The sequence below is a fragment of the Neovison vison genome, chromosome 6 (assembly GCF_020171115.1).
Source record: "Neovison vison isolate M4711 chromosome 6, ASM_NN_V1, whole genome shotgun sequence".
NCBI classification, from domain to species: domain Eukaryota; kingdom Metazoa; phylum Chordata; class Mammalia; order Carnivora; family Mustelidae; genus Neogale; species Neogale vison.
Window position 1 is genome coordinate 30,575,690 of NC_058096.1, and position 14,539 is coordinate 30,590,228.

Sequence of the window (14,539 nt, forward strand, 5' to 3'; positions counted from 1 at the left end):
ATGATACCGTATCTGAGAAGGGATATAAAAATCCATCCATGGAGATCTGCTGTGTGATTGGCCAGCATGAAGTACTTACATAAAAATCCATTCATTCAACAAGTATCTATGGGAGATACTAATGAGGAAAACTCAACATTCTACATGCTCTACAGGATAATTTTCTAATAAATGCTAGAAGTCACCCACAGTTCAAAAATAGATGTAAATAATTATTGATTTCTATTAAATTAAGTTTCTCTTTTCAGCTTTTAGTGATGACCTTACTTGCACATTCCTCCTGAAATGGCACCCTCATTAGACTCTGAGCCTTCCCAAAGCAGAGTCTGTCTTACTTGAATCCTGTGTTTCCAGAAGCTAGCTCAGTACTTGGCTGATACTGTTAATAACCAATAAATATGGGCTGAGTTAACAAATACAGAAGAATCTATAGTTGGCTTCATAAAAAGATAAAGTCTGTGATAAAAGTGATGAAAGGGGGCAGGATAGTTGACTTCCATTCTTGGTCCTAGAGAAGATGTTGACCTATGCTAAATTTAGAGAGGTGCTTTGTAGTAGTAGTTGTTGTTGTCATTCCTGTCAAATATTAGGAATCTACCAGTCTATAAGGAATTCTGTACAGCAGATTCAATAATAAACTTTTATGGCTTGCTGCTGATGTTTCAGCATCACCAGGGTGAATATTCTAACAGTTACTGGACGTAGGGACACCCTTGAATTTCAAACCCTGGAACTAAGGATAAGGATTAAGAGACATGTGTTGGATATTGATATAGCTATAAATATTTAGCAAAACAAAGCAGAACAATTCCCTGTGCTACATGTGATGTAGGTACAATATGCTTTGTACTTTTATTTATTTATTTATTTATAGCAATTTGGAATCAAATCTTTGTCAAATGTTTTTGCTTTTCTGTTTTTATTAATGAATATACTCAGAATAAGGAGATTCTAAAGGGATTCTAAAACAAAATAAAATCATTTTCATCTTCAAGCTAAGGTGATAACATTTAAACAATTTTATAGGAAATACAAGGAATGGTACTTTTTTTTCCTTTTAATCCTGTGCGTGTGTGTGTGTGTGTGCGTGTGTGTGTGTGTGTATACTGAATTCTGTCTGAGGAATGCAGGTGCCCTCTGTGACGTCGTCAGGTTTCCCAAATTCATTTGTAAACAATACTCTGCAATATGGTAGATAATTTTGCACTGAAACAGTATTAGATATAGGTTTTAGTTATCCCACACAACTTGATTTAGTTCAGTACCTGAAGGTTATGAAAGCGCTAATGATATGTAGGTTGCTATGGGTTAGCAAACCATGATTTGTGGGCCAAATCCAGGCTACCTCCTAATTTTTTAAGATAATTTTTGTTGGAACACAGCCATGCTTATTATTAGCATATTGTCTCTGGTTGTTTCAGGGTCACAGTGACAAAAGTAAGTGGTTGCAACAGAGACCTTTTGGCCTGTAAAACCAAACTTTTCAGAGAAAACGTTTGCCTATCCCTAGGTAGTCCTTAACTGACCTCTAAAATTATAAGGAGAGTGAATTGTAGGGAATTTCGTTCAGAGTTTTGACTCCAAAGCTCAGGTATGGATCTTCCTTGAGCAAAGCAATATGCTGGCTTGCTGTAGCTTGTAACTCCCTCTTGTATTTTCCTTAACCCACCATTCAGTGATCAGTACAACTCTGTGTAGTCAGAATTGATTCACAAGGTCTAAGAAGGATGGGACTCTGTCAGGACAGAGGCTGAAGACATAAGAGTGGAGCTGGGCTAATTTCTTCTGTGGCTTTTTGGCCTATGTAGAAGTAAAGACATGTGGCTCAATTTGGGTACATTGACCTCTATTGGAAGCGAGTGATGAAGGAGTTGCTTGCAGGGTTGAATCCTTTTTACTTCCTTCTCTCTCACCACCATTGTTCCCACTACTAGCCTTTCTGCGTCTCAGGCCCTACTTTTGGTGGGTCTTTGGGTGAGGTACCATGTGGATGTGAGTTAAAAAATTTTGTCCTGGGCAGCAGTCAATAAAACAATTATGGGAGAAATAAAGAGGATATTATAGGCAGCTATGAGGAGGAAAATGGTGTTGCAGGACCCCTTGGGTGTCTCATTTTCTTAGCTAAAAGAGATGAACATAAACTAGGTGTTGCCTATCCTATATTAGACTTCCCTAAATAGTTCTCTATTATCCATTATTATTCTACGTTAAATGGGTAGCATCACTGTTTGATGACCAGGCAGGATGCTTGATACTCTCCAGGACTCCCCTCCAATGGTTTTCCTTTTTCTTCTCCTCTTCCCTCTTAGGTGTAATCCTAATTATCTAATCTTTCAGTGATTGAGTTCCTCTAGACTTAGTTGTGTGTGCTCTCAAGCTTCTCATCTATATGATCCCCCTAGACAATCACATCTACTTATGGCTTCAAACTTCTATAAGCTGATAACTCAAATGCATAAAAAATGAGTAACCTGTCTTCTGAGCTTCAGCTCTACATATCCAACTGTCTACTTGGAAACACTTCTATTTGGCTCACTCTTGATTTTGGTTGTTTTTTTCTTTTGTTTTGTTTTATTCTACTTTCCCTTAATTTCCTGTAATCGTGAATGTCTCCACTGTTATGAAATTCCTCAGTCCGGGAATTGCAATGTCAATCTTGTCCCATCCTTTTCCCTTATTTTCTAGATCTCATCAACAGATTCAGTGGATTTTCTCTCCTCGATATCATTGCAAATCCATCTGCTTCTTTTTGTTCACGCTGCCACCATCCTGGTCAAAGCAGCAGCATTTCTCCACAGGAATAAGAAACAGCTTGTTATCTGGCCCACCTGAAGCCAGTCTCAGTCCGATTCATGTCGTGCTTCTCCTTGAAACTTTGTAATGACCTCCTTTTGCTTTTCAAAAGAAGTCCAGTATTGTGAATGTTACCTGCCAGTCCTTGCACGGGCCTTATGTAGTCTCTTTCACTTCCTCCCAAATGCCATTCTTCTTCCTCTCTTTGATTATGTGGTTCCCTCTACTGAGAAGGCCACCACTTCCCTGTATTAGACAATATCTTGACCTCTTTCTCAGTAGGACTTAAGTCATGTCTTAATGTGATTTTTTTCAAGAATGATCAGACTAGGTAAGGTGCTCTAAATTTTCTGTGTAGCTGTAATCACAATCATGATGAATTAAGTTAGTGCATAATTATGTAAAATCTGTCAGCCTCACTAAAATGTAATCTCCAGGAAGGCAAGGGCTATGTATTCCTAGTTAAGGCCATGCTTCCGGCCTGTAATACAACAACTCTATAGGTGTTGAAATCAACCAGTTTACTGGCTGACTGACTGAACGAATAGCTCATTTAACAGGTACAATCTTAAAAGATACCTAATGTTAACACCATTCATGGTAACTAAGTAAAACTATTTCAAATCTAAGCTATGGGACCCTCAAACCATGCACTGCAATATACTGCAAAGGCAGTTTAGGGTTTGTTTACTCTCCTCCTTGTTCCCCATTGGCATGTATAATGAAATGTTGATGAGGTCCAGCAACTGGATCCTAGGTAAAGGAAGAACAAATCAATATGTAACAGTGTTTTTGGTGTTAAGGGTCAAACTGAATAAATTGTGTACCTTAGTACTGTTACATAGATAATGGCTGCACTGGATATCACTCTTTTATTTTAAAGCCACTTAGTCTGAGTATTATTATTTTTAATGCATTCACATATAAAATGGAGAAATGGCCTAATAATGAATACTTGATCCAGAAATCATGAAATCAATTTTAATATGCTTGGAAGATTTAATATTTTCTTAGTGCAGTGAGATTGATGAAGTCCTGTTAATGAATATATTGATGAGATTGAAGGAAAATGGGCTCTATGGTCTTTTGGTCTTTTGTCACCAGTGAGATGAACCTGTGATACAAACTAAAAAGTAGGTAAAGAAGGTTTTAAAGCAACCATATTAAGTGTAAAAAGTTAATTCTTAACTTTCTGTGCTTCTTTACAATGATAACTGTGCATTTTTATATAGATAACAAATATAGCTAATTTTGTCAGAAAATTTATTTGAAATTGATACATTTATTTCTAAGTATCTTATATAAATACTCTATGAATCTGTTTATTTTCTTTCTAGACCAGGGAGTATACACTCAAGAAGAACTCCTTTTCCTGATACATCGATGGAAAGTGTTTTATTTAAAATCATAGTTTATTAAAAAACTAATCTAATAAGAATATGTCTTTTCAAACCAAGTAAATATTAAACAATGTGAAAAGTAGCTGTTGTTTCCATTATAATTTTCTTTTAAAAACATTGATATTTTAGAGGTAATTTTGAATACAGATTTAAGAGTTTCAGAAGATTTTTTTCCATCTAAAGTCTACCCATCAAGCCATATTCCCATGTTAACGAGGTTGAGGACAGATACTAATTGTAGCCCCAGTTTGTAATGCATCAGTTTAGCACTATTGATCGACTTAAAAAAATGAAAGTAAACTAAGCAAGAGGCGGTCTCAATACTAAAGGAATGATATATTGATTTCATCTGACAATGCTTTGTCTACAGATCAATGTGTATATGCAGCATAGACCAGTTAAGAATGAAACAGGGTGGGAAAAGGTCATGAAAGAAACAGTATCCAAGATTACTGGAGACCATGAAATGAACACATCTTCAAGGTTTATCTGATAGGTGTTAATAAAGGAATTCAGTAGACTTACTGTGCAAAAACTTCACAATTTATAAATATCTAATGACTACAAGACTATACCACCATCTACTTTGAAAAAATTGAGACTTCTTAATGAAGAATGAGTTTGTAGTGTATTTATGAGATGAAGTCATGGTGTGAACTAGTCTTCCTCTCTTTTTACCGTATGGGAAATCTTTGCCGTTCAAAACCTGTTCCCAACTGCCTCTATCAAACACTTGTATTCAAATGTCCTCAAGTCTAGAATTTTCTGACACTTTCCTCTAGGCCTTGTTTCAGATTCTTTTTTTTTTTTTTTTTTTTTTTTAAAGATTTTATTTATTTATTTGACAGACAGAGATCACAAGTAGGCAGAGGCAGGCAGAGAGAGAGGAAGGGAAGCAGGCTCCCTGCTGAGCAGAGAGCCCGATGTGGGATTCGATCCCAGGACCCTGAGATCATGACCCGAGCCGAAAGCAGCGGCTTAACCCACTGAGCCACCCAGGCGCCCCCTTGTTTCAGATTCTAATGGTTGACCTGTGTAAGCCTCTGGGATCCAAAGGTTGTGTTTACCTTTCAGTTCTCTCCAGGTTCTTATTTGAATAGGCATACATTCTTTCAACCTGACAGCAGAATTTAATCTCAAAGATAAAAAGCCATGTTATTCAATACATCTCGTGTGTCTTTCATATTTTGGTACCATCAAGTTGACCCCTTCCCAAGCAGAACCATTTATTTAGTTTATAATCTGATTAGCTCTTTATAGACTTTCCTTTTTTGAATCTTGATTCATTTCCTTAAAATATCTTTCTTATTTTAAATATAGGTAGTAAGCACACATTATGACTTTGGATTTAATTCTCTAATTAACGTTTATCTTAGAGCTATGCTTGTTCTTAGAGAGCTAAATGTGTGTGATTTGTTATGTAGGTGCTTCTTAGGTTCTCCAACCCATTTTTTATATTACCTTAAGATTTTCTCAAGTTTCAGATTTTTAAAAATCCAGTATATCAAGCTGGGCTGGTAAAAGGTTGAACAATGGAAGAGATATTTTCTAGAATAATAATAAAATACTTTTTCATCAGATGCCAGCTTTTTCCCCTGTAGAATAAAATATAATATGCTATACTAAAATATATGTATATGCAAAAATTTTTCTTTGCATAGTTTTTACCACTCTATTATAGAACCAGAGAAGGCTAATTGCAACATTATATCTACAGGGGAAAAAAATAGCCTACCACAACATTTCTTTTTCCTCAGCCCACCTACAGTTTTTATTTTCTAGGACTTAATATTTTAAGGGAAAAACTAAGTGTCATTCTGTATCAATATTGTGCTTTAAGAATAAAGATATTCTATTTTATCAATTATTCAAGTTAGCATGTCTTTGGGGATTTTTGAGGATTCTAATAGGGTCAGATGTGAATTTATGAAATAATACAAAAAAATAATATGTAATTTATGTGTAGTAATACTGGATTTCAGAATAAAGTAATATAAAAATAATCAAAATGTTATCTTCCAAAAAGTATATGCATTTTTTAATTTCTAATTTATCTTTGCTTTTAAAGCCAATTTTAATGGTTGTTTTGATTTGAAACCTAAGGATTAAGGACAAAAGTACTCCCCAAAATTGAACAGTAACATCAACAAACAACAATGATAAGTATGTCCAAAGGAAATGTCAGTCAGCTCTAGGAAGCAGTAGCTGTGCAATAATGAAGAGTGCATGTTCAGTCCCATTGTTTGTATTAGAATTAAGAAGTGTGACTCTTCTACACTAGCAAAACTTGGGCAATCATATATGTAATTTTCTACATTTACATTCCTTCTAGCTCGGGTCTAAAGGAATATTAACACATAGCAGTTGCAGTCTATGCAAGAAAATGTGTTCCATAATACCTTGCATAATCCAAATGTTCTGTCCTTCACAATTCACCAGGGATGACAGATTTTTGCTTTTAACTGTTCAAGAGGTCCCATTCTGTGGTGACAGTATAAATCCAGCTTACCAATAAGTTGGCCTGTCAGCATTGAAATTCTTTGAATAATAGACAAATTATTGTTTTCTTTTAATTTGACTTCTGAAATTTTGTTTATAATATGAGGATTCTTTTTTATTTGATGCCATTTCAAATAAGCTCAAAATGGTACTGCACACTGATTCCTTTCATCTTATAAAACTTGTGCTCAAGAACTGAAATTATAATGTGACTAAGGTTGTATATTTGGATTTAAGTAGAAGTACTGATTATTATTACCTTGTAAACAAAAATACATCATAATGGTTAACAGTTTAGTTTTCATAAGTCAGCAAAAGAAACACATAGTTTTCAGTACCTCTGAAGAAAGCACCTAATTGTAGTTTATTTCTTTGGTTCTTATACTCACATTAAAAACATATTTGCCTGGAATTGGAGAATGTCTAAGCTTTCTACATGAAATAGAACTAGAAAATTCCTTTATTAATTATATCTTTATCACAACCTTGTAGGTAAGTGAGGGAATTTGACATTGTTTTCACAATCTAGCAAAGAAAATGGCTGATTTTTTAATTTGGTAATTACCTACTCCCTGAAAATTCCTCCTGGAAAATCATAGGAAGTCTCTTTTGAAAATGTCCAAAGTGAAATATGGGAGACTTCTGTAAACTCACTGTGTTCTCTGACCTATCTATTCTTGCTCTTAGTATTTGGATATCAGAAATCCTATCAGTTGGAAGCCAAGAGAGTATGGTGTGCAAAAGTAGGATGGTAAATAAAGTGTACCAATATGGTAATGAAAATCTATGTCCTGTAGTGACTTAAATCATTCTTAAGACTTAGGTTATCTTGGGATGCCTGAGTGGCTCAGTCAGTTAAGTGTCTGTCCTCGGCTCAGGTCATGATCCCAGAGTCCCGGGATCAAATCCCACATTGGGCTCCTTGCTCAGCAGGGAGCCTGCTTCTCCCTCTCCCTCTGCTCGCTGCTCCCCTTGTTTGTGCTCTCTCTCTCTCTCTCTCTCTCTTTACATATAGATAAATAAAGTCTTAAAAAAAAGACTTATGTTATCTTCTACATGATGTCTGGGAGATTTGTACTGTCATAGCGTACTCGCTTTTCTTTGGTATGTGCTCAGCTTCATATACAAACATTTCAGCCTCTACAGCCTTGATTGGTCTGGAAAATGCAAGCTTGCCCTTACTCAAACTTTTTCTTTCTCCTTCTCTTTCTGTATGTATCAGTGCTGGCCTCTGAGTTGGCTGAGCAAATGACAATAGTGACAACAAGATGGGCAAGAAAGATTATCATCCTTGCACTGGGGCCATGCTAATCTTCTCTGTATCGTTCCAATTTTAGTATATGTGCTGCCAAAGCGAGCACGGCAAGCAAGATTATCAATTGTCCAAATCACTCCCCACCTAGACTGGTTTCTTAGCATTTGAGACCTGACACTGAGTTTTCTCAGATATTAAATCAGTATAAAATGTATGTAGGGTGAGGGTGCACTATATGATGTGTGAAAGAGCACCCTTACTTTGTTAGAACATTTAAGGCTATGTAGGATGAAAAGTGTGTACCCGAAAATGCATATATATACCAGAGGAAAGGGATACACACACACACACATATTATTTGATATCATGTATATTACACTTGACCCTTGAACAACATGGGTTTGAACTGTGTGGGTCCACTTATAGACAGATTTTTTTTTTCATAAATATAATGCAGTACTGTAAAAGTATTTTCTCTTCCTTATGATTTTCTCAATAACATTTTCATTTCTCTATCTTACTCTTGTGTAAGAATACAGTGTATAGTTGTACATTTATAAAATATGTATTGACTATTTATGTTATTGGTAAGGTTTCCAGTCAACAGTAGGCTATTAGTATTTGAGTTTCTGAGAAGTTAAAAATTACAGGTGGATTTTCATCTGCCTTAGAAGCCAGTGCCACCAGCCTCCATGTTCTTCAAGGGTCTACTGTGTGTGTATGTGTGTGTGTGTGTGTGTGTGTGTGTGTACACACACATATATATATAATATTATATTATATTAGTGTCAATAGATATGTCTATTATATTATAAAGTATTATAAATAAAGGGTATTATGTATGTGCCTAACTATATAAATTGTTACCACTTAAAAATGTGAATAACACTCTTCTCTCACTAGCCATAAGAAAATGGGACAACAGACCAATTTGACCCATAGGCTGTTATTTGCAGATTCCTCTGCTAAACTATACTTTAAGTACGTACAAAATAAGAGATAAGTTTTTTGTGTGTATGTGGAGGTTGAGTTACTAAATAACTATCCTAGGAAACTGAGCAACTCATATTGACTTTATAAGAATTGAAATACTTTCTCAAAGAGGTATTACATATGGAGATATCAAATAAGTAGTATTCCATATTATTAACATCATTGAAAACACGGGCACCTGGGTGGCTCAGTTGTTAATCCTCTGCCTTCAGCTCAGTTCATGATCCCAGGGTCCTGAGATAGAGCCCCACATCGGGCTCCAAGCTTGGCAGGAAGCCTGTTTCTCCATTTCCCACTCCCCCTGCTTGTGTTCTCTCTCTCGCTGTCTCTCGTTGTCAAATACATAAATAGAATACTTAATTAATTAATTCATTAAAACATACTTAGTAGTTATGGGAAAGGCTAAAATTATAAGCATTGTAATTGGGGAGGACATTATTAATGTATATTTTATAATATATATATTAAGTTTTGTAATTACCATCAACTTTGGCAGTTAATTTTCTCAGTGTTAATCAAATAGAATATTTACCATTATCAATTAGCCATTAAACTAATAGCCAAAAAAGGAATGATATCTTGTAAGTCATTAAGAAGCAATTAATATCTTAAAATTTCCAGACTCTGCACTCATAGCTTTATTGAAATAGCACTCTGCTTTATCTGCTTTGTTCAGGATTTGAACATGATGATCGACATATGTTAAAATATGAGGAATATGTAATTTATAAAAAGGAATAATCTAGTGATTTTTCCATTGCATTGAATCTGTATTTTATTGCACTCTGTAGTTTTGTGGCCTCTTATCATATGAATTAGTAATTTGATATCCATATTTGCTCTGAAAAAGAGGGACTACATTTTTCTCTTCCTCTGTCTTCTGGTGTATACTGAGATAAATCCTTATGGTTTTCAGGGTAGAATAGAACAAGAATCATAGGGGGGGAAAATGTCTTCTTTAAGCTAGAAGGAGTGTTCCATGTGTTAATGCAATTCCAGAGAAGACATCATCTTGATTATCCCCAGTGGGGACTACAAAGCAACACTCTAAGGCAAAGATGTCGGTCAGTTTTGCAAATTCCTTTCCTTCAGCATTGTCTGTTCCTTTCCTCCCTCTCCTATTTTTCTCTCATTTCTTCCCTCTCCTCCTTCTCCTCTTTCCTAGAAATGCATTTTGAACAGACCATTTTGCATTCCAACATGTAGTAGGTCTGTTCTAGATAGACACTCTTATATATATAATACTTTGTTCTCTGAATGGCTTTTTTCTTCAGTTTCATTGAAATATCAGCAAATAAAACTGTAAGATATTTAAAGTGTACCACATTGAGATACCACCTTACACCAGTTAGAATGGCCAAAATTAACAAGACAGGAAGCAACAAGTGTTGGAGAGAATGTGGAGAAAGGGGAACCCTCTTACACTGTTGGTGGGAACGTAAGTTGGTGCTGCCACATTGGAAAACAGTGTGGAGATTTCTCAAAAAATTAAAAATAGAGCTACCCTATGACCCTGCAATTACACTACTGGGTATTTACCCCACAGATACAGATGTAGTGAAAAGAAGGATCATATGTACCCCAATGTTCATAGCACCAATGTCCACAATTGCCAAACTGTGGAAAAAGCCAAGATGCCCTTCAACAGATGAGTGGATAAAGACAATATGGTCCATATACACTACGAAGTATTATGCCTCCATCAGAAAGAATGAATACCCAACTTTTGTATCAACATGGACGGGACTGGAAGAGATTATGCTGAGTGAAATAAGTCAAGCAGAGAGAGTCAATTATCATATGATTTCACTTACTTGTGGAGCATAAAGAACAACATGGAAAGAATTAGGAGATGGAAAGGAAAAATGAATTGGGGGAAATCGGAGAGGGAGATGAACAATGAAAGACTGTGGACTCTGAGGAACAAACTGAGGGTTCTGAAGGGGAGTGGGTTGGAGGATGGATGAGCCTAGTGGCGGATATTAAGAAGTTAATGTAGTGCATGGAGCACTGGGTGTGGTGCATAAACAATGAATCTTGTAACACTGAAAAAATAAAATTAAATTAAAAAAATAAAGTGTAATATAATAATTTAATATACTCTAAATGGCTTTTAACCAAGTTAAGCACTGGTGTGGTACTGGTCCAGCAGGCAGCAGAATAGTGTTTGCAGAATAAATTGTGTGACAGAAAAATATACACAGGCAATTAAATTTTTACTTAATCTATAGGTTTAAAATCGTAAGATATTTATTATATAGGGGTTCCATTTGAGAGACAAAGGACATACATGAGCTGAAATGCACAAGTTGTTTCCATTTATGTTAGCCTATTATATGTTTGCTATAAAAATGAAAGAAAGATAGTTCAATACAATAACCATCGCTCATACCATTTCCTTTCTTGTGATGCACTTTACTTAGTTTTTATACATGATACATTTTTACATCATTCGGTCAATAAAAAAGGCCTAAATTTTTTATATAGGTGGCTATAATATACTTACCAAATCCAGAACTTTGTCCCTGTAGTTACTTTCATATCCCATTTTATATGTTTCTTTGTATTGAATGGCAAAATTCATTGATGACTTGGGAGTCTTTTGAGCTAAATAAAAATTAAATTGCAGCAATGCCTATCGACTGTTTTTCAAATAAATATAATAATGCTGCATTTCCAGTAATAAAGAGTTCTTTTTTATAATGAGTTGTGCATATACTGATGATCTCAGGCAATATATATGGGTCATGGCATGATAAATTGAAGTTTTTTTGAATTTTTTATTCTTTTCAAAGTAATCTGAACAATCAAAGAATAAATTCACTGTGTTTATAGTAAAGTAAACATTTGATAATTTCTCATGATCTCTCTTTGGATAAAATATCTTAAAATTTCCATAAATCTCATTACTTATGGGAAAGCCCAATTTTGTTTGTTTATTGATTCTTACGTGGACAGAAGGAAAGTCACAGCCTAAAGTCCAGTCTTTGATATTGATCAGTTTTTGCTAGGTTCCTTTTCCATTTCCACTGTTGTGAATTAAACTGGTTCTAGAAACTCCCTCTCAGGAAATATCAGGGCAGGAGCGGGGGAGGTTGGGGACAAGGATGTGAAGGGAGGCTCTTGCATTGATCACTCAGATCCAGGAAGAGCCCTAACTCAACCTTTTCTTCCTTGCACCCCTTTTTTCTCCTTTTCTTGACCCAAGTCTTTATTAGATTTCCCAAAATCTTTGCAATTCTTTCTGACAAAGATTTTTACGGAGTCTGGAAAGTCAACGTCTAAGGGAGAAGATACCAGTGAGACATGTAGAGTACTGAGTACAGTAGAGTCCTATATGTCACTGCCTCCTTATGAACATTTTCTTTCATTTTGGGGCTTGGCCTCATGTGACCTTCATTGTCCAGCTGGTTTTTCTGTTTTGTTTTGTTTTAATGCAGAAGCTCTTTGTCACTTCTCTTCAGTTTGAGCATTGTATTCTTTAATTTAATCCAAGAAACATATGTTTTGATGTCTGTGTGCAAAACATGTAATGTGTTCAGAAGAACAATTGAAACGTCTAAGTGTGTGTTTATGTACATATGTATATTGGAAAAAATAGTATGTAGTAAAAATAAGAGAACAATCATTAGGTTAAAAATACCAACACTTCTTATTTAACATTGTTGTAAAATAGTACTCAAAAAGCATTTTGGGAGGGTTAAAAATATGATATAAGAGGAAAATATGTATCTTCATGTCCAAATTTAAACAAGGAAAGAATTCCTTTATATACTTTCTCATCACACTGCATGAGAAATCAGTATTCCAAAGGACATCTGTAGAGTGAGGCCTTTGGGATCAACTGAAGAAATATGATCACCCAGAGTAAAATTTACAAGATAAATGTCTTTGGTTGAGGTTCTCAAAGTGACTTTTTTGCCTCGGGTAGACAACAAACTGCTAGTTTCTAAACTTTAAAAATCAATTTTGGTGAATAGACTTAATGCTACTGGAAGAATGCTGTCTTAAGCTATTATTCTTGGCAATTGAAAGAAAACAAAAATTTAGAAGGATCATTTTTGCTGAGGTTTATCAACATTTTGTTTACAGAGTAAGAAAAGCTTTAAAGCATTTTAAATTTGAGTTTGCTTTTTTTTTTCCCCCCTAGGAAAAAAAATTTTTTTTAGAATTGATGTCTAAAAAATTTTTTTTAGAATTGATATCTAAGTATTAGTTAAAAATGTAAGAGTAACATAAAATTTACCATTATGAATTATTGCATGCTGCTATTTCTGGTTGAAAATCGAGTATAGCCATTACATTATATAAGACCATTCTGTTATGTAAGGGACAACCCTGTATAATTAAGTAGTATTTAAAGAGATATCATGATTATAGAAGTCTGATGATAAACATGTAAAACTGATGAATAGTAACATAGTCTATAGTATAATTTTATGTTGGTGTGATGGATGTTATATTTTTTGTTATTAGTCAAACAACTATAGCACTGTGACATGCCCTACCCCACACAGCAGGTGCCCCTAAGCATCAGCTGCCCCACCAGAGTTTATGTGTGTAGCATTCTCATTTGCAACATTTTACAAGTAAATAAGCTTCATTTTTATTTTCTGACAAGTGAACAAGCTTTCAATTAAAAAAAAAAAAATTCACAAAATCTAGCGAGTCTAAGTCTTCTGGTCCAGGATCAAGAGCAATGTAATGTACGTGACCATCCTATATAAAGTGTCTGGAATGGGTTTGCAAACTTTACAATGCTATATAATGATTAGCAATAATAAGCACTTTAATTTTGCATTCAGTGCTTAGTAAGACTTTGAGTTCAAGGTCTGAGTGAAATCAGCTAAATTGGCAGCACCTTCAGTAGATATAAAAATATAATATATCTTAGCACATGGTATTTTTTATTATTTTTAAAGATAGTAAGAAATCAACTTTATTTTTTAAAAATATTTTATCTATTTATTTATTTATTTGAGAGAGAGAGAACTCGTGGGGGGAGGGAAACAGATAAGAAGACCCCCTGCTGAGTGTGGAGCCCCTTGTGGGGCCCCATCCCACAATACTGAGATCATGACCTAAACCAAAATCAAGAGTCAGTAGCTGAACGGATTGAGACACCCAGGTGCCCCCAAACCAAATCAAAATGAAATTCGAGTCTAACAGTTTGGGATCCCTTAGACACCTCTATGGACTATTAGAGTTTGGTTGGATACAATCAGATGAAAAATACAAGTAAAGGGGCGCCTGGGTGGCTCAGTGGGTTAAAGCCTCTGCTTTCAGCTCAGGTCATGATCCCAGGGTCCTGGGATCGAGCCCCACATCGGGCTCTCTGCTCAGCGGGGAGCCTGCTTCCTCCTCTCTCTCTCTGCCTGCCTCTCTGCCTGCTTGTGATCTCTGTCTATCAAATAAATAAATAAAATCTTTAAAAAAAAAAAAGAAAGAAAAATACAAGTAAAATCTAAAAATCTTATTGTTGTTTATAATAACATTATAAGTTTATAGAATCATTTCTTACACATTATGTTTAATAATCTTCAAAACAATATTGCCAGATATGTAGGTTAAGCTCGTTATTATTATGATCCTTTTCTTC

The 14,539-nt window shown here is 35.1% G+C and overlaps 1 protein-coding gene and 1 pseudogene across 20 annotated transcripts in view; one reads left to right on the plus strand and one right to left on the minus strand.

Moving 5' to 3' along the window:
- Nucleotides 1-14,539, plus strand: part of ROBO2 (roundabout guidance receptor 2) — a 1,684,719-nt gene that overhangs the window by 1,462,641 nt on the left and 207,539 nt on the right. The window lies entirely within an intron of this gene.
- On the minus strand, nucleotides 7,955-8,053 carry LOC122910989 (annotated as a pseudogene).